Source organism: Ammospiza caudacuta, chromosome 9 (assembly GCF_027887145.1).
Source record: "Ammospiza caudacuta isolate bAmmCau1 chromosome 9, bAmmCau1.pri, whole genome shotgun sequence".
NCBI classification, from domain to species: Eukaryota; Metazoa; Chordata; class Aves; order Passeriformes; family Passerellidae; genus Ammospiza; species Ammospiza caudacuta.
The window spans coordinates 28,944,045-28,967,813 of NC_080601.1; the positions used below are offsets into that span (position 1 = coordinate 28,944,045).

Genomic DNA, 23,769 nt, shown 5'->3' on the forward strand with positions numbered 1-23,769 from the left:
AGACTTCAAAAGAGATTTTACCCAATTGCAAAAGGAACCAGGCATGGCCTTTCTAACTCACCCTGCATTTGAAGCATTGATAAGTAACATGTGGCTGGCTCCAAACTGCTGACTTTCCCAGCCATTTAAAAAAACACAGAGTATGGTTTTAAAACAAACTACAGGATTGTTCTCCCTTCTTTGCAATTGCCTTTGTGTAATGTGCCCCAAGAGGTTTGATTCTTTTCTGTCTGAAGCAGTGAGAATTCACTACTGTCTTTCTGATTAACACATATTGAAAAGAAATGTCAAATTTTAAAAACTTTTCCATATGGGATGTGTTTCTTTATTCATAATCTGTGTCACGCTCTTTAAGTTGTAACTTTCTTTTATTTAATGCCTTTGGATCATCACTATTTCGAGGTGCCCTAGCAGAAAGAAAAATATTATTTTTAGAACTTGATATTGAGTAAGAGGAGCCTGGAATAAAAATCTACTGTCTTGCATAATTGTTTAAAGCTGCTATGGAGTTTGCCAAAGGTAGAAACTGACAGTTCTTTTCCATAAAATGTGGTTGGGGCTTCATGTTTAAAGACAGGGTATGCCTGAGGACAGCCCTGATCCTTTTAATAAGAGTTAAGCTCGTTTGAAAGGCGAGGCTGAAGATGAAGAAGAATGTAACCTGGGGAGTTTTGAGCTTATTCAATAACTCCAATCTGATGCATCTCATTATAATGATGGGAGAATGTGGTAAAACAATGGCCTTTTTATTTCCTGCTCTAAGGAACAATCTAAATGTAAACTATACAAAAATACAGTAAGATGCAAGACTAAAGGGAATCTGTCTTCCAGTCTATCACCTGAATTGATTTTTCTTTTAAAAATAATAATAAAACCCCAAGCCCTTCCTGAAATACAGACAGTGTAGCTGTATTACCCATAACCATTTCACTTGGTCAAATAAGCTTCAACATTGTCTCTTACCTGTTGGGAAAGCCGCACTCTCTCCATGGTTTGTGTGAGGAGAGCTCAGATCCTGAACTATTGAAACGTTCAAAGGGTTTGTTGGGGCTGTTTTTGAAAACATCTCACAGAACTCTTAAGATTCAGCAAGTGGTAAAGTTGATATTTCTTTTTTAAGGTCTCTCTCTCTCTCTTGGATATGAAGCATATTTCCAAGCTGCAGGTGGCATTACTCATTTAGACTGTTAAAATCCCCTTGCACATAGGACTGAGGAAGAGGTCAAGGTAGGGCAGAGCAGGACAGTTGCCAAAGTATTTTTGCATGTTACCAGCGTGGAGTTGACTAAATCTTTTGTCTGTGCCCTGCTGAAGTGTCAGCCTTTAGTGTCCCATTCCTGCCACCTGCACACACCCTGTTTTCCAGCTCTGCTGAAGGTCATGTTCCTAACTAGGCTGCTGTGGTGTTGATGGTTTTGAGCCCCTGGGCTTTCTAATCCTTGAGAGAGGTTAGATGTGTCTGTGGGACTATTTTAAGCATGCTCTTGAGTGCTTTCCTCCCACCCTGCCCAGCATCTTTCAACATTCCCTCTCCATTCTCCAAACAGCCCTCACCCTTCCAGCCCATCAGGGAGGAATTGAGATGAACATTGCCTCAAAATCCCTTCAGGCATGATGCTTCCTAGGGTCAAGCAAGGGAAAGTGTTTAATAAGTGTTTACTCCTGAATGTATTCATGCAGATGTGGAAAGATTGTGTTCTCCATCTTCTGTCTCAGCTACCAGCCCTGATGGAACAGTATTTAATCATCCCGAAAGTCTGGGGTCCTCTGGTTAAATGTAAATTTATTGGCCTCTCTGAGCCCCATTGTCAGTGAACTTCCTGATTTTGGTCAGTTTTTTAATTGGTGCTGTTTAAGTTGCCCAGATGTGGCTCTTCAAATGTCAGTGACTGTAGATAATCCTGTCTGCATGAATGATGAAACAGAATATGTGACACAAGTATATTTCTGCCTTAAATGCCTGTTTCCAGTAAAAAGAAGTTGTCTTGCAGTCTGATAACAAAGACAAAATTAAACACAAATTTGGGCTTATGCACATTTCATACAATTATGTAATCTGATGCTTTTTTTCTCCAGAGAATCAATTTAAAGCTTTTTTTATTCCTAGTGTGAGAAGTTTCAATGCATAGAAGTCTGAGTCTTTGCTTTTATCTCATTAAATATTTGTAGTTGCAGACAGTAATATTTGTTCATGCTGTTTCTGCAATCTGTGTTTTTCTTGTTCAGATTGAAAGGTAACCACATTAATTGTGAAGAGGATTTGCATTTAAAGTCCTGCATTGGTTGGACTTTTCTTTCCTGTTGAGATGAAGAAACTCTCTGGAACTCAGTTCCTGTTTACTTGGCTGTCTCAACCTTGTCCTGTATGGATGTGACAATGGTGTTTTATCTCCTCCACTTCTCCAGCTTTCCCTGCTGCTGGTAGTGCTCATGCTGAACTGAGCTGTTCACTGTGACCAGTTCACCAAAGCACTGGAGCTCTGCCCAGATACTCATAACAAATGAAATAAAATATGGGATATATATTGTGCAAGTTAAAGTAATCAAAGAGAATTAAAAAAAAAAAAATAAAGGAGATCATGTTCAACATTTCTGTAGTTGTTGCCTTTCTCCTGAAAAAACACTTGCTTTGTGTGTAACTCCTGTTGCTTTTAGTACATATGTGAAAGAGCTATGGGGTTGTTGGTTGTGTTTTTAATCATTATTTTAAAAGCATGATAATTTTCAGCATAGATTGTTGTTACAAAACAGAACCTGATTTTCTGTAACCTCAGCACCAAGTGATGATTGTCTTGTCTCAAAAGAGCCAAACCTAAAGTTTCTTCTGGCATAAGCAGACTAAATTTTAGCACTTGTACTGCTTCTCTCACTGTAATGGAAAGCTGGTGTAGCTTAGAAGTTGAGGATGAGGAAGATTAATAAATAAAACAGGAAGACATCACCCTAGGATACTTCCACAATTGCTCCTCTTGGATGATCCAAAGCAGTAAGGAAGGCTTATCCAAATTCCTGCAGCCTTTTAAATGCGAATTGGGTGCTTGAAGCAAAGATCCCATTTCCTCCTCGGGCATGCTGCTAATCCCTGAGTTTGTGCAGAATTTCTGTAGCTGTTAATTCTGCTGAGGATTTAGGAAAAAGACATTCAGGCTTTCCAAGACAGCACAGCTTTCGAAGGCTTTATTTCACTTTTGTTAAAATACTGAATTGTTGGTGCTGCTTTTTTTTCCCCTTTTGTCTTTTGCTTTTTGTTCCCCTTGAGTGCCTGGAACATGTTGAAGAGTGTTGGATTGCTCTTTGCCATTTTCCCTTTCCGAGGTCCCTTTCATGGAAACAGTTTGCTGGCAGCAGATAAGTGTCTGTATCTCATTCCCAGTCAAATTCCTCAGTCCATGTGATAAAGAGTTCCATGGGAGGCAGGAGGAGGAAGAGGACAGCATTCATGTGAAGTCTGATTTCAGAAGGGGCAGAGGAGCTTGGTGGGCACCTCCAGAGGAATTGTAGGGAGTTGCTGGGCATGGGAGAGAAGCATTGGAGCTCTGGTGAGCACCACACACAAACATTTCCAGCTGACACAAGAAGGCTGTTAAAAGTTAGTGATACAGATTGTTTTATCACATCCTGTTAATTATAAATTAATGAAGAACAGCTCTGCAAAGAGGAGCTGATGTAACTCTTCAGTTGCTTGTGACATGGTGATCAGATTTTCAGCTCTTTCTCTATGATGATGGAATTAAAGCTGGAGATGCTATTCAAAGTTGCAGACTGGTATATTTTAAGTGATCAGGCTTATAACTACAGGAGAACAGATCTACCTTAAAATTAAATATTGTTTCCAAAAGATAAACTAATTCTATTTTGCTAGCATTACAGCTATTAATGAAATGCCTTTAATTGTGTCTCTCTACATCTACCACATTGTACGTAATTTTTTTTTAATTGCTCCTTGGCGTAAGAATAAATCTGTTCCTGATGACTTAAAACTGCTGAATCTTTGTAAAGCATAAAAAACCCAAATATGGCTAGATGGGTATTAGCTCACCATTGTGTGTTTACTGTGGAGATTGTTGGATTTTATCAGGTCTGGCTTTATTAATCAGCTGTGTAGAGTGAATGAGGAATATGTGCTTTAAAGCTGGATTTTTTTTTTCTAAAGTAGTTATAAACCTTGAAACTCTCCCACTCAGTACCAATTTAACTTCAGCAGTAGCCTGTGGGTTTGTGATTTTCCCCCTTCACTTAATGAGCTGTATTCAGAGATTATAATGTCCTTAGCAAATGTTGATATTTAGAAAGTCAGTTTTTTGCTTCCCCTCTGCTAATCTGGATTTGTATAACTTCCTGACAGTTCAGTTGCAGTAACATGAAGTTTTTCTCTGCCTGCTAATGACCAATGACTCTTCATGGAGAAGAGTCTATTAAAAGTGGAAGTTCAAGTTTAAGGCTTGGTTTTTTTGTATGTCAGGTTAAAACAAACTCAGTCAAGTTCTTTGCAGCTGATGCTCCTTTAATTCTGCTGCTCCTGCAGAGCTTAGGCTGCTAACTGAGACTTGCCAACACTCAAGTCTCTGCTGGTTATCAGGGTGGAGTGCTAGGAGCTGTGATTTGTGGTGTGTCATTTAGGCTGAGGGGAGTCTTGGTTGAAGGGGAATGGGGTAAAAAAAATCTCTAACAAAGCATGAAAGTCTGATTCTTTTATGCTCCACATTCAGGAACAGTTATTGCCCAGTGTCTACACCTTAACATAGAAATAAGGAGGGTTTCATGTCAAGAAGTTCAGTTTGAAGCTTATCTACACCATTAATTGGAGTAACCTATAATTATCTTAATTCTAAATTCAATTTTATCTTGTTTTTTGGACTAACAGTAGTGCAGCTACACAAATTGGTGAGTGAGTTGCTGAATGAAATGTGAAATATGTTTATTCTCCATGGAAATGGAGCACTTACACTTTACATAGGCTGTTACTTTAGATTGAGTTAATTCTTCTAATAAACTGAAGCAGTCAATCCCTCAAATATTGCAATTAAACAATGATAAAACAAATTCATCTGCATTCTGTTTGCAGTGTTTGTGTATGTGTTCTTAAAAATTTTTTTGAAAAATTGTAACACACAATACAAACAGGGTTACACTACATTGAACATCGCCTTGATGTTTGGGGCAGCAACCTGCTACCATGAAGGTATGGAAGGAAGCAATTTTGTGTTTCCAAAGCATGTGGGTACAATTCTGAAGCTTGTTGAAGGCAATGACTTCAGAAAGCACCAGTGTTGCTCTCAGTACGTTTGTGTCTGGGATAGCAGAGCTGTTCTTCCCTGGCTCCCAGAATTGTGTGTGTCTGATTCAAGTTCAGGGGTCTGAGCAGTGCAATTTCCCTGCCAGCCTCCTGCCTTTGCTAGTCATAAAAATGAACATGCTTGTTATAAGGAGGTTAAAGTCTGCAGGTAGTAAAGTGGCTTTTAAAAGAATGAATGAGAAGTTGGATAAAATATATACCCATCTACTGAAGACTTCAAACTTTTTGTTGTTGCTACTTTTTATTTTTAAGAGGCAAGGAGGGGTTTATAGCAGGGTTTAGGAATCTCTAAGCAACAAGGAACCATCTTTAAAGTTGAAGTTTTTGCTGAAGAAAATAGAAGGGGGAAAAAGACTCTCTCACAAATTAAATTTTAAAGTATAATAAGTCTGGCCAAAAGATATTCTGAGAAACAATTTGCTAAAGATACCAGAGCCAGCAATAAATCCTTTAAATTGAATCACTTCAAGTACATCAGGAATGAACATCCTGCCAGACAGACTGGAGAGCTGATAGATGACTGAAGTATAGAAGAAATACATGGTGAACATAGGGCACAGTAAAAAAGCGAAATGGTTTTTATCCAAGATTTTTTCCTGACAGATTTTAGGGCAGAAACTTCACTTTGCAGGTCATATTTTGAGAATTGGTTTCAAATTGAAATGTTTGTTTAAAAGATTTTTAGAACATAGAAAAACAATGTGTCAAATTGCCAGGAGTAGATACCATTTACCCAAGAGAGCTTACAGTAACCACCAGTGACAACACTGATCTGGCAACTGTGATCTGTTGCTTAAAATGGCTGTGAGATCAGAGCAGGAAGATAGACAAACACAATTTCAATGTATTAAAAGCATTCCAGGAATAGCCAGGGTACCACAGACCTGCAGGTCTGTACAGGCAAGTTGGTGTGTTTCATTAGGAACAAAGACCACAAAATTGGTAAACACATGGGCAAATGCGTGGGCAAGAACTTATCTCAGGATTTGAGGGAAGTGCTCATGTGCATTTCAGACAGATGGCCTTTAACCTCAGGGTGGGACATGCAGTTATTTAGGTCTTGTTTTCCTCCTCTTCAGCTTGCAGAGTCGAAGTTGCTGTTGGTGTGAAATGCAAAAAAACCCCAATCATTTGCTCTGTAATTGTATAACTTTTTGAAAAATGTACTTGCTTAACAGCCAGGAACAGAATACTATACCATAATGCAACTTTGTGATAAATTAGATGGATCTCAATAAATAACTGGATTATATGAAACAGTGGACTGAAATTAACTGTGCTGCCTCAAGGACACTTAATGACACATATGTAATAAAAATCTTTGACTGCTGATGTACGTTAATTTAGATGTGAATGTTTGTTTAATATTGGTCAGGTTCTGACCACAAGATGTAGGTGAAGCTTACTTTGTGGTATGTGTGGCATTGTCTGTAAGCAGACTCCTATGAAATCTGCCAAGTCTGAATTTTCTCCTGTCTTTGTATGTGATTGATGCACATCACACTGAATGTTTCTGACTCTTTCTTACAATACTGATAACACACATTTCTTGGTAAGAAGATAAAAATAAATAAGGTAAAGTGTCATATTGGCATCATACCAGGCTTTAGGAAAAAAATATTTTTTGGACTAAAAGCAGCTTCAAGCTTTTTTACGGCTAGAGCTCTTTAAGGTACTTAAAGATGGTGAAATAGCTTTAAAGTGAAACAGATTTACTAGAGCAGCCCTCTTCAGCATCTGTCAGCTTCATACCAGGTTTGTACCAAAGAATTACAAAATGACCGAAGGTTACCAGAAAGATAAAGTTACTTCCATGGAAATTTTTTCTTTCACCAAATCTCTCCTTTAGGCTTTGGGAGTATACACTGTAGATAAAATTATGCTATTCTCTTTGAAGCATAAAACATGAAGTTTGCATCATTGCTATTTTGCACATTGTGTCATATGGAAGAAAGCATATGTTTGTAGGTGGGTACTGATAAGCTTCTATGACTTAGAAAAGTATTCAAAAATCTTCTCATCTTCACCATAACTTAGTGTTGCATGTTTGTCATGCATCATGCCAATTCAGCCCTGGCTCATCTAACTGTCATGTAAGGAGGAGAGCATAAATCAGCTTTTACAAAATACATTTCAGTGCAGTGCATTCAATACATTTCACTGCAATAAACTCCTTATTGCCATGAATACAGCAAGGTGCTTGTAGAGGGCTGATGGATGCGAGGGGTTTGTTGTTGCCTTTGCTCCACTTTCAACATGAACCATTAAAGGATTTCCACTATATAGGAGTGCTTTGTTTATTTACATGTCACGCTAACACTGAGATGTAGCAACTGTATTATCACACTGATGTCAAGAAGTGTGAGTTGTGCTGTGCAATTGCTAACTTTTTGGCTCATTTTTCTTTCTTTGAGATGCACATTAGCTTCAAGCACTTACTGAGAATGAGAGATAAAGCTTTGTTATTACTTTAAAAATCATTTATGGAACTTGTTAAATACTATTTCCTATTAAGCTTTTTTGCTTTTTAGTAGTCTTCACAGGTGAACATTTTTGTAATCCATAATTTTTTTTTATTATTTTTCCAAAAATTTTGTTTTGATTGCAAACCAAATAAAATGTATCTGCTAGCTTTCCTCTGTTCCTCTTTCCTTCACTTTTCCTTCTGTTCTATTCCCTACATGTTGAGATTTTATTCCTTCTTATTTTTTTGAGGAATTGGTAATATATTTTTACTTAATGATTGCTATATTGGCAGCTCTTGCACTTGGTATTCTGAAACCTTGTTTGTTCCTGGTCACAGTTTCTCACAGCATATTTTAGTCTACACTCACACTGGTGCCAGATCTTGGGATGTGATTGGCACTGAGTTTCTCCTTTTATGCTGTGTTGTATCTCACTGCTGAGAATTAGTCTGTAATATGTGGTATTGACTTGGGCAATGTAAAAAAAGACCTCTGGTCGTGAGGTGAATAGAAAAGCATATTACCTGTTGTGCACGTTAATTGCAAGAATTTAATGAATTGGTTCTATATCTGCCACTTGGATTTCTTCCCCCTGGGCTAATAAAATAGTTAGGTGATCTCTTCCATTACTGATAACACACATTCATTCTGCCTTGCCTGTAGCTTGTCAGTGTTTCAGAGCAGCACGTGCCTTGCGTAACTTGAGATCTCTGCAATATCAGTGCCTGCTTGTGGATTGTGTGCCTCTGTTGGAACTGCTCTAAGTCTATGGCGCAGCCAATGAAGTCCAGATAATTACTCACTTCATGCCAGAGAGAGCTTAGTTAGACAGTGAATTCAAGTGCTATGTAATTATCTGAAGTTAGGCAGAAAGAATTGCACTCTAGGACCTAATGGTTTTACAAATACACATGCTGAACATGAAGATGTTAAATTTCAGTACTCAGTAGATAATATAGATGATAATGAAAACTGTTACTTTAGGCCTTAGGAATTTTTCTTTCGAACTGGGAACTTTTAGACATTGAGCAACTTTGTTCCTGATTCACATCTCGGAGAGAGAACTTTAGTCATCCCAAGTGACTCACAAATTATTTAACTGTGAAGTATGAACTTCTCTTGCAAGTTCAGATGGTGCTATTTATCCTTGACTATTATGTGATGTAAGCATTTCTAGGCACAATCAAACAACTTCCACATTTCAATAATTATACCAGCAAATGTGATATGTGTTCATATTCAGCCTCAGTAAAACAATTTGCATGTATTACAGCTGGACATGAAAATTAGGGACTTTCTAAACCCCTTTTACATTCTTTTGGTGTGAAATATTTTGCTGTGTATCAATTCTGAGAGGTGTGCACAGCTAAACCTCACTACTACTCATCTGTAAGTCTGGTTTGGGACATAAGTGGTATGTGGGCTTGGAACCCTCTCTGCATCTGAATTTTAGCCTTGGTGACTAAAATTTATCTCCAGCTTGAAGCATCATGCCTAAATTTAAATGGTAAATCCTTACAAGCCAAAGAATTGTGGTTTATTTCTGGGATAGATATTTCATACTTTTAAAGAGTACATAGATCTTGGATTGGTTTGCTTCACAAGAGAGAATTTTGCTCTGAAGAAGTAGGAAACAGAAGAGACTAGTCAGTGAAGAGTTTTGTTTAGTTAGCCAGTTGGCATATGTGCACTTGCAAGATTCACTTGAATGATTTCTATTTGTAGTGCTCAGCTGAGGTCTACTGATGCAGTGAAACTTACTGTTATCACTTTCAGCATCTATCAGTATTTTCACAGCCTTCTATCAAAATATTGCTGAAAACTGAGCCTGAGAAACAAATTTGAAATCAATAACTAACACCCATTCTAGTTACTGTGGCTGGGGGAGGAGGAATTTTTAAGCTACATAATTTTTTAAGGCATCTGCAGCTCTATCACCATTCCTTTCTTTACTGAGATATCTTCCGTTTTGAGGTAAGTTTAAAAAACCCTTTAATCCTTCTGGGATTTTTAAAGACTTCCCCATATTCTGCTGTTTAAAAATACTTTTGTCTTGTATTGTCCAATATTTAGAATAAGTAGGAATTTAAGAAATAAAATTATTTGCATTGCTGAACTTCATGTGAAAAGAACTAATGGTCTTGGGAAGGTGGCCTATGTACCTTGGAGGTCTTGGCATTGCTTAGTGTGATGTGATTGACTGATCACCTCCAGAAACTTTCTGTGCATCTTTCTAAACCTAAGCCAGGTTTGCTGTGGCAGACAATAAACAACATAGGAAATCATCCCCCCATGGATTTGCCCAATGTTGAGTAGCTAAAAATGAAATTATGGGAAGAATGATGAGTGCTGTTCTTGCTTTCCAGCAGCAGTGGAAATGTTCATGCAGCAATATAGTGAGATTCCATGAAGTCTAAATTGTGCTATGCTTCTGATTTAAAAATGTACTGCTTCTGTTTAGCCTTTATTGAGTCATTGGTTCCAAGAGAGAAAAAAGGGATGGTATTTTAAGCTGTTTGTACAAATTTATATCTTCCAGTCAACCACAGAGTTTGGATTTACTTTCCTTGAGAAGCTGTAAATTACTGAAAGTTCTCTGCTTTTCTATTTTCCAAATTTTAACACTGCATGCTTGTATCATGGTTTTGGAGATTATACCAAGCTTCCAGAAGCATTGCTCTAAACTTTAGAGATCCTTTCTTGAAAAGGTAATGTTTAAATATTTCATCAATCTTGTTAGCTAGAAGGATATTTTTCTACCATTTGTTTTATCACTGTATGAACATTTCACAGTTTTATTTCTGCTGAATGTTTTTCTTTCCACACATTGGGGCACAAGCGTGTAGTTTTAGCAGACTCAGTTTATTCAGCAAAACACACAAGCTGGTATTTCACTGCTTTTTTGTGAAGGGAATAGCCCTGTGATAGTTACTTCTTACCATAGGCACTGGTCTTGAAAATGGTCAAGTGAAAATACTTTCTTATTAGTGTCATTCTTTTGAATACCTGTACAGTTTTGAGAGAATAGATTGCTCCATCCTATGACTTGCTGCTACCAAAAATCAAAGGAGCCATTTTTTACTGGTGGTGTTGAAGCTGAAGAAAAAATGCCAGTAATACATATTAGAAGTGTTCTGCTGTTTGTGGCTTTATGCAGCAAAAAGGAATCAATTTGTAATTTTTATATGAGGACTGGCTTAGATTAATGGAGGAAAAAAATACATGTTGTTTTGAGTTTTTAAATTATTAAAAATATTAGAGGAAAAAATGAGCTGTTCATGTAAACTAGTGAGTTTGAGTGGGCAGAAATTTCCAGGGCTGTAACAGGGTGAAGTTTGTTGATGGTACCAATAGCATCCCCTTTTTATATACTCTGTGCCTTTCCTGAAATCCCAAGGGTGGCATGAGGAGATTTCATTCACAGGAAAGACTCTAAAGGACTGAATTCTACCTTAAGTTCTGGGGCCTCAGGGCTGCAAGCATTGGTGGGATTACTTACTAATCAGTCTTACTCTAGAATGGATGGAGCCAAGTCTCTATTGCAACTTTGCTGGGAAAGCATGATCCCAAGTGACAGTAACAGCTTTTGTGAAGTGCCCCCAGATGTACCTGTCTGACATCAGCCAGCATAAAAACACCTTGGCAGAGCTGACACAGACGTGCAGGTTTCTGAGCTCATCCCACCTTGTCTCTGCCAGTGATGGTTGTGCCCTGCAGGCTGAGCCTGGCTTTGCTGGCCTCCCTCTGCCCCAGATAACTTTATCCCCATAGCACAGATACTCAGTCTGGATTTCATTTCTTCCCCTGCAGCTCCGTGCGCATTCCTGGCGTGTTACCGGCAGCCCACATCTCCGAAAGGGCCGTATCAGCTTTCAGTGGCCCAAGCTCAGAGGGGAAACAGCCCAGTTCCTCCGTGCACAAACAGCTGGGCAGTTGTGGATGGAATTAATTGCTGATATGCACTGGGCTGTGTTTTTCTTCTCTTGTCATTTCCTTTGCAGCTGTGAAAGGCAAGGTTTTAAGGCTTTGAAAACAGAGCAGACCTTTTCAGTGGGAGTAATGTAAGAGTACTGAAATATATGTGTAGATTAGGATTTGCATAAGAAGTAAAATCTCTCCTAAGGTGTAGCAACCAGCACTGTTGACATCAGTATTCAAATTTCAGGTGCACCTTGTGAAATTAATTTCTAACTTTGGATTTCCAGCTTGAGGAAAAAATCTGGCTGAGGAGATTTGGATTCTGAAAGCAGTAATCATTGCTTTCTGAGCATAGGAGTCTGAAGTTGAGCGTTGAAAGCAATCTTTTATGAAAATTGTTGTCTTCCATGCATACTCTTAGAGCTAATTTATAAAATGTACTGATGCTGCTTTAGCCAAATGTGAAAGAGTCAAGTTGCTGAAAGCCATGTTCCAGCCCAGCAGTTATGGGAAATTTATCACGGGGTTGGAAAATACATATGTTATCAACAGGGCTGCATGTCTGCCTCGAGGCTTCACCCAGCCCATAACAATCCAAAAACAAACCACCCATCACAAATGAAAAAATGCTGTCAAAAGTAGGTTCTAAGCCCTAATGCTGTCAGAAGCTGCAGCATGCTGGGCTTAGTTGTAAAATCAGTGGAAAAATGTGTGGTACCTGTTGTTGAAGATAATATTTTGTGAGCTTCCAGTATGAAAGTATAACAGTTATTTTTCCCCTTGTTTATTAAACTGTTTTAAATGCACTTTTGTTTTATGGAATTGTTACACCTCCCCCGCTAGTAGGCTTATGCTGCCATGCAGTTTACTCAGGGGAAGATCTCTAAGCTCTTTTGCCAAAATAATTACAACTCTTGTAAGTATTTTACTAGTACACAGTATTTGCATACCATATATTTATAGATAGTCTCATACCTGGAATGAATTGTTTAAACAAATGCTTGAAAAAGATTTTGTTGTTTTAAGACCCTGGTCTTAATAACTAAATAAATGAAGTTGTACAAATATGCTGAAAATGTCCCCATCAGCTTGGGTTGTGTAACTCCTTGTATCTTAAGATGAGTATTTCAAAGGTCCCACTGAAACCAGGGCCATTATTTGTGGTAAATACTGTGCAGAGTGAGGAAGGGTTGACAGACCAAGATCTTAAATAAATAAATAAATAGAAATTGCACAACTCTTGAAAGGAGCCAAACTTTCAGTCTCAGCACCCACATCAGCCAAACTCTTGCAGAGACTGCTGCAGAGAGCTGTGGGATTGTACTTCCAGCAAATACAGAGGAGTGCATCCTTACATCCTAGTTTTTCAGCCTTCCATGCAAGGGATTTCCGCTGTGACCTTTTCTGTTGTGGCGAAGAGCACACAAGGGGACAGCAACCCAAGTCTGGCTCACATGGTATGCAGGAAGTTCAGCTGTAGTAATTTGATTGTAAATCTGAGCCTGAGAGTCAGTAACTCAAATCATGGCTGTTACTTCAAAGAACGAAGGTTGCCTCCTTGAAGGGCTTTTAGTTTTTATAGCTATACAAAAGTTAACTATTGCATAAGTTGTATGTTGTACATATCCATATATATGTTCATATCTTATTATAAATACGCATGTATCATAGGCACCCTGTTCCATATCTGTCATGCTAAGTACTTTTTTGGCAGGTAGTAGATGTTATGGAAACAATTAAAATTCCTGTGCAACACTGGATTACTTATTTGTTTGGAAGAGTGGGTGGTGTTGTAGGGAGGGGAAAAAGGCAGATCTCTGCTTCAAAACCAAAGAGTAAAAGCATTCTGGAGTGGTTTTGCCAGAAGGTCTTTTTGTCAATTTGTGTTTGGACAGAAAGGTCTGAGTATCAATAATAGAGTTATGGGGTTTGCACTCTGGTGTATGTTGTTAGTAAATATTTAAGGAATTATAGAGCTACAGTTGTTTTTGTGGCCAGTAACCAACTGGTGATCCTTTCAAAGCAATAAACAGTGTATGAGAACAGTGTTCTTAATTACCCCGGCATGTAAGAAGTTGTTAAAGTTTAGAGACTGGTTGTTCTCTGCTCTGCATTCACTTTAATCTAGTGCCTGTCTGACTGTGAGATTAAGAGTGGCAAAAAAAATCCAGCCAGTTTTAAGGAACTCACAGAGGAGCTGGGCAATTTAATTCATCTGACAGTGAGTATCTCGATCCAGACTGTCTGCACTGTGTTTTCCTGTGGTTACGTGACAGGTTGGTGGCGTGATTTGCTTTGCAAACCTGTAAATGAGTTCATGTTTGTGAATCTTTCAGCTGTGGTTTCTTTCTCCACCCTTTTCTCATGAATAAACTTGAAAAATATTTAGGACAAGATTTCTCTGGACTCGTCAGGTCTGATGGTATCTTTTTCAACTGTGGTCTTTGTATATATGTACTTCTAAAACAATTGGGAGGTGTGGTGCAGTGTGCTTCCTTGGAGGGAGGCACTGTTAGTAGAGATTACTGATCTATGAGAAGAGTCAGCTACAGAAAATGCTGAAACTAACACTGCCTGGGAGGAGTCTGTGGCTTTGGTTTTTAACTCCCTTTGAGTTTTGCCAGTAACTTGGAGCAGGGAAATGTTTGGTCAGCTGTGGTGTAACACTGAAAAGATTCTTGTCCTGACAACTACATTTATCAATATAGTAATAAGTGCAGTGTCTTAAACAACCACCTGACCTACTACATGAAGAAATTGTATGCAGTCAATAAATATTTCAGATGGTTCTGTGTGTGACTGACAAGCCATAGTTGACTAATGAAATACAGGATTTGGCAGTGCTAAAGCTCGAGACATCGTTGAGTGAACTTTGTGTAAGAGTGGGTTCATTCAATAAAAAATAAAAGGAGCATTTAAAGAGCCTTTTATTCCTGTCATAAAGATGCTTTGTGCTATTGCAGTTGTGTGTTTGACAGAATGGATGGGGATGGATGCTGCAGATAGTTGTCTTGTAATTTGAGTGTCTCCTATTTGACACCAGCATGATTTTTATCTTCAGTGTTGTGACATGACTGGTGAGTTACAGTTTCTCTGTTTGAATGGAGTTTCCTACTGTAGTTAGTATCATGTATCCATAAATCAGTCTGTTAGCATTGGTCATTCTGTATATTATGGGATGGATTGGGTTTGTTGGTTTTTTGTTTTGGTTTTTTTTTTTAGGAAATGAGATCTGATTTTGCTTCTGCTTAAGCCAAGGAGAACACCAGACTCAGTAGGACTGGCCTCAGAGTTTTGAGTGTTTATAGGCAGCTAAAGTGAACACAGCCACATGGGGCACAGGGCTGATTGCACTGTGCTGCAGTACCATGGGTCCCTGTACCTTTGAGGTTTTAAGTCTGTGAAATAAAATGAATCACTTATATTTTGGTTTGTGGTTGAGTTTGGTTTGGAGTTGTTTTTTTAATTGCTGTTGGTTTGGAGGTTTTTTATAGGTAGGTAATCTGGATATGTTTGAACACATGGCTCTCTAAAACAGCTCATTACTGGTCACAGGGTTACAGCAATTGTAAAGAGATGTAGTTCCCCATCTCTCTTTACTGTATCAAAGTAGTTCAGCTTCTGTGAGTATGTGTGCTAATGAGTTTTTATCATGTGTGTGAGTAGTAGCAGACTAGATATTCTCCCATATTAGTCATTGCAGTGTGATAGATAATAGAGAAGTCTGTTCTCATTTAAAGCTATAGCAGAGTGCATGAGGAAGCCTTCATTATTGTATGCTGCAATTGTATTGGATTTCTTAAATTACATCAGATTCTTTCATTACACCAGAATCAGAGAGATTCTTATGGTAAAGGCATGACCAACTAGTTTTAAGTAGTCTATTAAATTCAGTTTTCTAGTATCCAAAAGCATACATGCACCCTGGTCAAAGAAAAAAAAACAAGAGCTAAGTACCCAAGTATTTTAAAATATATAAACTGGGGAGAAAGGATGAACAAAAAGCTTCTAACTTTCAGTAGATTAATCATGCTTTCAACATCTGGAACGAAGGTTTTTCTTAAGCATAGTTTTGAGATACACAATATTAATCCCAAAGCTTTGTGAGGGCGAGCAGAGCTTAGCCTAGGAGGCAGATACTAAGTTCTGGCATTAGTTTTTTTGCATTGTTTCCACATTCTGGCACTCCACTCCATTTCCTCGCCTCACTGAGCACTGAAAGGGACATAAATTGACATAACTAGATTTTTGTGACTGGGGCAAGGGAAGCAGCCTGAAAGATAAACTTTAACCTGTCATCCTGTCAACAAATTTGCATTGTTAGAAAAGTAAGAATTTATATACTGTGGAGTCAAGAATAGTATGTAGGGACAATGCATTAAGAAAGTCCATATCTGAAGTTAATTTATTTCAGCCTAAAAATAGAATTTAAACATGCCACTGTCTGATTTGTTTTTCCATTAAAAAATCTACGTTTCCCTTTTTCTGTCATAAAAAAAGCTTTGAGTACTCTCACTGCCTAAAGCAAGGAAGTCTGAATTATGACAAAAGTTAATGGGAAAGTAATGGAAGGATTTGGCCTGTCCCTGTAGTTTTGGGACTGCTAACTTCTTTTAGCAGTCTATACTGTGTCTTGAGAATGCTGCAGTTCAGTTATGCAACCTTGGGAAGTTTCTCTTCCACTGAATGCACTGTTCCTTTATTAAGGCTAATGGGAGTCATGTGTTTGTGTCAGTGGGAAAGCAGACCCTTAAAAATCTTTCTGGTAGATTTGGTGGAAACAGAGCTCACGTTCGTTATTGCTGTTCTGGGCAGTTGGATGTCTCATTAGCGGAATGTTAATGAGGTTCAGCGAACTTCATTACTGGACGAGAGGATGTGGTGAAAATATAAAACGAGTGACTTTTCAATCTTACAATTTCCTGTATTGTTGGATTAATTTCTGCCTGTTGTGTCCTTTCTCCCGTCCCAGTACTTACACGTTGTGTACCTGGAGTCTGGTGGATGTGATGCTGGGGGTGCTTCAGCCCTGGTGCCGGGGCTCTCTGCCCTGAGCCCACGCTGTGGCTCCTCTCTCCTGTGAAACTTACAGCAGTGACCCATAGATTGTCAATCCTTTTGCAACCTCAGGTAGGAAGCAGATTATAAATATCCAGCAGTTAGGAGCCAGATTTTAGCCGCGGGACTGTCACTGCAGTATCTTTCCTGAGTGCAGGGAGAGCGAACATGGCTTTGCCCAGCCCTGTGGAGAAGGCAATGGCGAGACCCACACCATCCCTTCACTGAGCAGATGTTCCTGCAAACCCCCACTAACAAAAACAAACCCACCAGGTCCCCGCCGAGCTGCAGGATGGGCTGGCCCCATGTGAGGCCGAGCCCTTGGCTGGCAGCGGGAATTCGCTTACCCTCGGAAAACGCGGCCTTTCGTTTTATCTCGCTGAGGCGGCCGCAGGGGAACAATGGGTTATTAGAGCATTGGAACAACACGGGCTTTGAGTGACCCCCGCGGTCCTGTGTTCTGCAGGCGAGGCTAAAAGCAGAGATTGGCTGCCCTCAGAGTTAATTTGGCAGCTGCTGCCTTGGGGCCTGGGCTGGCGGTGGGTGTGAGGTGAGGGTGGCCATGAGGGAGCAGGGAGAACTTCCCCTCAGGGCCCTCTCTGGGAAAGGGAAAGAAGTAAACACAAAAACAGAGAGCTGGCAAAGTTGAAAGTGTTCAGTTTGTTTTCTCTTTCTAGTATAAAATCTGTTTTCCTTCATTCTTCAGCTTTTAAGACAAAACCGTTACATTGCTGGTTTTTGCCGCTGGCAGTAAAAGTAGCTGGAAATGGCTGAATGGCAGGTGAAGAGTCCGGTCACAAGCAGAAAGGTGCTGACCTCCCCAGTTCTACATGGAATGGCACAGTCAGGCTTTCCCATCCCATGCAGGGTCCAAAGACTTTGATCTTAGATGTGGCCTTTGGAGGTGTCATCCTCCCTGAGGGTCATCCCCCTGAAGTTGTGCACATCGATGAGCAATTAGGTAGATTATGTCATTGATATCTCAGAAGTTAGATCCCAGGATCACAGAACAGACTGAGTTGGAAGGGACACACAAAAATCAAGTTCAATTCTTAGCCCTGCAAAGAAACATCCCCCAGAATCACACAATGTGCCCGAGATCATTGTCCAAGCATTTCTTGAACTCTGTCAGACTTGGTGCTCTTACCACTGCCCTGGGGAGCTATTCCAGTGCCCAACCATCCTCTGGCTGAATAAGCTTTTTCTAATGTCTATTTTGCTGTACCAAACATTTGTTTTTTCAGAGTAAGGATGTAAGGCAATGTTTTAGCCTACAGACCAAGGTGTGTTCCAGGTATGCATGCTGCTGGTCTTGAAGGTGCACTTTTATTAGAAGCGCTCATATTTCAATGCTGGTAAAACATGTAGAGCTACAGAGTGGACATGAATTTTTAGAAAATCCAGAAGGCACACAACAGCCAGATGTTTGCCAGTAGCAATACTCCTCTTTTGTAAAGCAGAAACCCGTTTTTTAGTTCCTCAGCTTTCACTTACACACATACCCCTAACAACAACAAAAAAAGAAACCACCTCTCCTGATGACACTTCACTGTCCTGAGTAGAATTTTCCTGCCTCCAGGGCTGAAAGATGAGCCCCTCCAGTGAGTTATTTGTAGGTCAGCTGGTTTTCCCATGATGAGAAATAACAAGGTGATGAAACTAGTTTTATATTCTGGACTGGTGTACCTATTGCATGCTGAGGTTTTATGTGTATTTTTTAATGTGTTTTTCTCAAAGCACATAATAATGAAGAATTGTGGCATCCCCTTCCTGGGTAGCTGTCTACTCAATATGCAAATGTATTCCCAATGCCCTGCTGGAAGCTTCCCAGTCAGTCCTCACAGAACAGTTCCTGCACTGCATCTGAGAGTCCAGAACCAAAGACTTTGCTGTCAGTATGGTGAAGGCAAAACGGGCTCTCCATGAAGGAGGAAATATTTAATAGTTATGATGTGCGCTTTTTTTTTTTTTTTTTTTTTCTTTTCTTTTTTTATCAGTTGGGGAAAAACAAGCGGTGGCAGCAGCTGTGCCATGTGAGCAAGTGTGTCATGAGCCTGCTGGGCAAGGCATAGTGAAGGGCATTATTCCTCTGGGAGGTTGGCACTGGCCATGGCCCTCCAGAGTTGCCACAAAGGATTTTCTGTTCGACATCTAATGCAACAAGCACATTCATATGTTTGCAGAGGGTTTCCATGGAAACCGTGTAAACTGTGATGCTGGCAGACAGAGGCAAAGGTTATACTATTGTAGAGGCCCTTTTGTATTCCCTTTAAATGTTTCAGAGCAGCTATATTTCTTAACTGATATTCTGAGCCTGTGCAGCAATTCGTTCAGATTTTTGGTTTGGTCTTTTGTTTTTCCTCCTTCTCCCCCTTGTATTTTTCATGGTTGTACTGAGGAGGTCAGATGAGATGTAAGAATAACAACAAAAATGTGGGGGGGTTTTTTTGGTTTTTTTTTTTTGTGGTTTTTTTTTTTTTTTTTTTACATGGGATCACTTGAGTGTCATTATTTGAATTGACTTATCTTTCTGTTAGTGGTAATGATGCAATTGGAAATGGAAGGAGAGGGCACAAAAACAAATTCAACCCCTAGCAGTACATTCCTCATTTTTGTCAAGTGCTTTTATTGCTCAGGTAGAACTAACTTGGGTCATTGCTCACTGGCACCTGGAAAATTTTTAATGCTGGTCTCCTCTCAGAACAATGAACTTAAGCTATTTATAGATAGCAGTTTTAACACTGGCTAGCCTTTAGTATGCTATGAGGGTACATGCTGTTTTTAAATTTAACCTACAGATTTAAATTTCCAAACATACCTATTCCTTTGTTCATGTTTCAGAAGTACTCCCACCTTTGGCACAAACAGTACTTATTAAGAAGAAAGAAAATTATTGACTCTTCTATATCCAGGTTCCCCTTTCATAGTCCATGTTTGCAAAATTATGCTTGTTCACAACTTCAGCTTAATTATCATGGGAGGTTATTTTAAATGACTGGATCTGTGTCTGGGCTCATGCTGCAGGTCAGAGAGAGGTCCAGGTACTGCTTGTTCACGTGCTGCTCTATGAAAGTGAGATCTTACCTGATCTTGCTGTGCATGTATTCATTCCTGCCACTTAACTTTTGAACCTATTGCTTACTTTAAGCCAAATGTTGTACTAAGGTAAAAACATCATTTGCTTGTGCTTTACAGAAGCTGATATCTGATTAAAGATGTACGATTTTGATGCTGAGTACCTGAAGCACAAGTTGCTCAGTCCATCTGATTATAGGGCACTGACTAAAAGAAAGTCCAGGTTAAATGTAGAGAATTAACTGAACTCAATCACAAGTTTGCAGAATCAAGAGATAATTAAAATTCTCGGTTTTAAAGACTAAAACGTATTTCCTGCAAAAGGGGCAAAAACCTTTCAGGTGTATAAAATATTGCAATCTTAAATAGAAAAGTAACATTAAGGCATTGGGTTTCTGAACTTGTGAAAGTGCTGTCATAATTACACAAGGCAGCACTTACTTTTTGTGGATACAAGAATGAAACAGCCAGCTTGGAGAACTTACTGTTGTGGGAGACAGTTTCTAACAGAGAATGAAAATGGAATGTGCTGTTAGCTCAGGATGGCTGCTGATTTACTTTAGGACAGCCAGGCATGCCCACAACCTGCTGCACCATGCCAGGAGTGGCCAGGAAAGGATAGCTTTGTTTGTTTACTTATTTCTCATGTTTTGCTATTTATATATCAGATGTATAATTATTAAAGGCTTCATATCCAGTGCCTCGTGAATGTGGCATTTAAAAATAACTTCAAAAAAATAAACCATCCATTTTAGTCTTCCAGAAACCACTGATCTCCCGGTCCAGTATCACACAAACCATATGTTAAATATGACATGAAAATGAACACAGGATAGATGTAATGAAAACCTTTCTTCAAGTTTCATCCAGCATAATTGTATAATTGCACTCTCTGAGGGACGGGGGTTGTGTGCCAGGTAGGAGTGTTTCTCATTATGAATTCCACTTTCCTGAGTTTGAAGCCAGAAGTTTCAAGAAAAAGTCTGTTCATATAACACAAAACTTTGCATGCTTTCATCACATCATACTGACTGCTTTTCAGTACAAACTTTGATTAGTTTTGATAATTTATCACAGAGAGAGAACATGTACTGATGAGGTAGGCCAAAATCAAAATTCCTTAGCAATTTGCCAGAGAATTAAAAAGAGCAAAATTATAAACCCACAGCAACCCCCAAATGGTATCTTACATGCTTGTTTCAATGCACACTGGAAGCATCACTCAGTAATTAAAATAAAAATAGAAATCCAGCTATCTCCCTGCCCAAAATGCTGCAATAAATTAGCAAGTTAGAGGAACACATCTTATAGGAAAGAAATAAATTTAAGTACTGCCAAACTCTAAAAGCAGCACCTACTCCTGTTCTTCCAGAAACCTTTGAGATCAAACTTCCAAAACCAGATCAGTCCTGCAGATTCCCTTTTTCCTCTTTGGATTAAGAAATGAGTTCCAAAAAAAAAGATGTGGTTGCTCCTCATCCCCACTGTGGTTAAGGCAGAGCTCAGAGCTCTGGCTGCCCTGCGTCGGTGCTGTCCTCCACAGCATTCCAGCACGTCTGTGGGAGCTGTCATGAAGGAGCCCTTGGCAAGTATCTAATCACCTACTATTCAGCACTGTATTAATCAAGTTTTGTGGTATTTTTTGGGCATGTTCTTGCATGGAGATCTTTAATTCTTTGAACAGTATTAGGTCTTCACAGATGTTTATAAAAAAACTCACAAAGCACCCAAAACAAAAGTGAAAAAAAAACCTGAAAAACCTAGAAAAGATGTTACTTACTTTTATTCATCCAGTAGATGGACTCTCCATAGCCTCAGACATTTTTTAGTATCATCAATAATTTTCTTATGGTGTGAGGTGAAATGCTGTTTACCTAGGATCATTGCCATTAGTTATTCAAATATTGAGGGAAAAAAAGCATCACCAAAGCTCAGAACATAATGTCATTTTTCTAAAAATCACTAATTGACTTTTAAATTTGTTGCTTTTAATTCTTAATATTAGAGTTGAGGAAAGAATTTGCCTCTACATTTCAGGCTCTGAATTCAGCCCATGGATGAGGTGTCAGATACTTCCACGCAGTACACAGGTTTATTTGCAAACAAGCCAATAGCATTTTCGGGCCAGGTTTACTTATGGGCTTTGGAAATTCAAATAAAATTACTCAAGTATTTAGTTAACTAGAAGACAGATCCATCTAATATATTTGTTGGCTTCAGAATATTCTTGAAATTACAAACAACAAAAAAAGCCAGTAGAAGGCAAAATTGGACGAATTGTTTGGGGAAGGATTTGAGGGAGAGTCTTTAGTGCTGCATGTGACTGATCAAAGACTGCACGTGCCTGCAAAATTATAGCAGAGTCTTTGCAACTGGAATTCTGAGCTACTGATGCTGCAGCTTCTTCAAGTCCCTGGTTAGAGGAGAAAGTAGGAAGCTTTTCTTCATTCTTCACTTGCATTACAATGCTGTAGTACAAAGTGAGTGTCTACTGAAGCAGTCTGGGGTGGATGGCTGCTTGTACCACCTTGGCTGAAGTTCTCAGTACATTGGACCATCTCCTCTTTAGACATGAAATATTCATGCTTCATGCAACTGAGATCAAAGGAGAGGATGGTTTGAGTCTCTAGGACAAGTGTTCAGTGTCAGCTGGTGTTCCATTCTAAGAACAATCACAGATGTGTGCAAGTCCCCATGATTTTGTGTAGCATGCCAGGATGCATCCATACTCTGTAGTACCAGAGTAGTTAGCTGTGGAGTGTCTTTTATTTTATCCAAGTTTCCAGGGCTTACAAGTGATGATGGAGGAGGAGAATTATGGGATAACAGTGCATAATTGCTTGCTTGTACTGGAAAATAATAGTAACCTAATTATGAAATATTTATGTATTCTGCTTTTGACTTTTGAAATACTGCTCTTACTATTGGGCTTGATGCTGACTCACCCTACCCCTCACTGTTTGTCTTACCAAAGCTTTTGTTAGTAAATCTTCAGCACTTGTTCAGAGATGTGCTGGCTGCTGCTCTGGGCACATCTGCTTCTCTGTTCAGTGCTGTGGTTAAGTCCAAAGTGACCTTCTGCCATTAGCTGGGCTTGCTTGAAATTCAGGGGAATAGTTTTCCATTCCTGAAGGTGTAGAAGACCTTCGGCTCTCTAAATTCAATTTGCTTTTCTAATTCCATGAGCAAAAGGTGGCAGAGACAAGAAGGAGGTCAAATTCAGGCCAAGTCAATTGAGATTGATGTGCATATTTGTATAGGTTAAACTTTGAATGCATGCGAAACTTTCTGCATGTGCTAGTTGGGTAGTTTGTGAGGGGGTTTAATTATTTTTAAGCAAGCTGAAGACAATATTAACCATGTGACTATACACAGAAGAAGGGTTTCTCACTACTGTAAATCCTAGGGATTTCCCTGGGAAGGATAATTAAAGCAACATGCTGTGAACGTAGCTAATAAAGTAGTTGCCTTTTGAACTTTTGAGTAGGTCAGGCAGGTCCTTGTGGCCCTGCTCTGCTCCACACTTTCCCCTGCTCTCCTCCCCAGATTTTTTTTAACCCTCTTTCCTTTGTGTAACCACTGTAGACTCAAGCTTCATGGAGAGATGTGTTTAGCACAATTAGGGAATGGTATTTTCAGAGGTGGGGGACTGAAACACGTGCACTGGGAGGGGCAGGATTGCCTCAAGACAGCCAGGAAAACATGAAAAATTGTAGCATAAGGTATGTGTAACTTAAGTCCTCTAAAGATGATAATTTTTTTAAGTATTAGGGATGCAGCTATAGCCTCCATCAAATTCTGTGTGTTTGTTCACTTTTCCCTTGTTATGTTTTGACAGTCACAAACATTTGTTTATAAATGGACCAAGGAGGGGAAAAAATGTCCCATATGCTAAAGCAAGACTAATTTTGGTAATGGAGAAAAAAGAAAGTCTTGGAGCCTTGAATGGGGTGAGAA

General features: G+C 39.2%; 1 protein-coding gene across 2 annotated transcripts in view; it reads left to right on the forward strand.

Annotated features, from left to right (window-relative positions):
- Positions 1-23,769, forward strand: part of ADD3 (adducin 3) — a 92,043-nt gene that overhangs the window by 35,251 nt on the left and 33,023 nt on the right. The window lies entirely within an intron of this gene.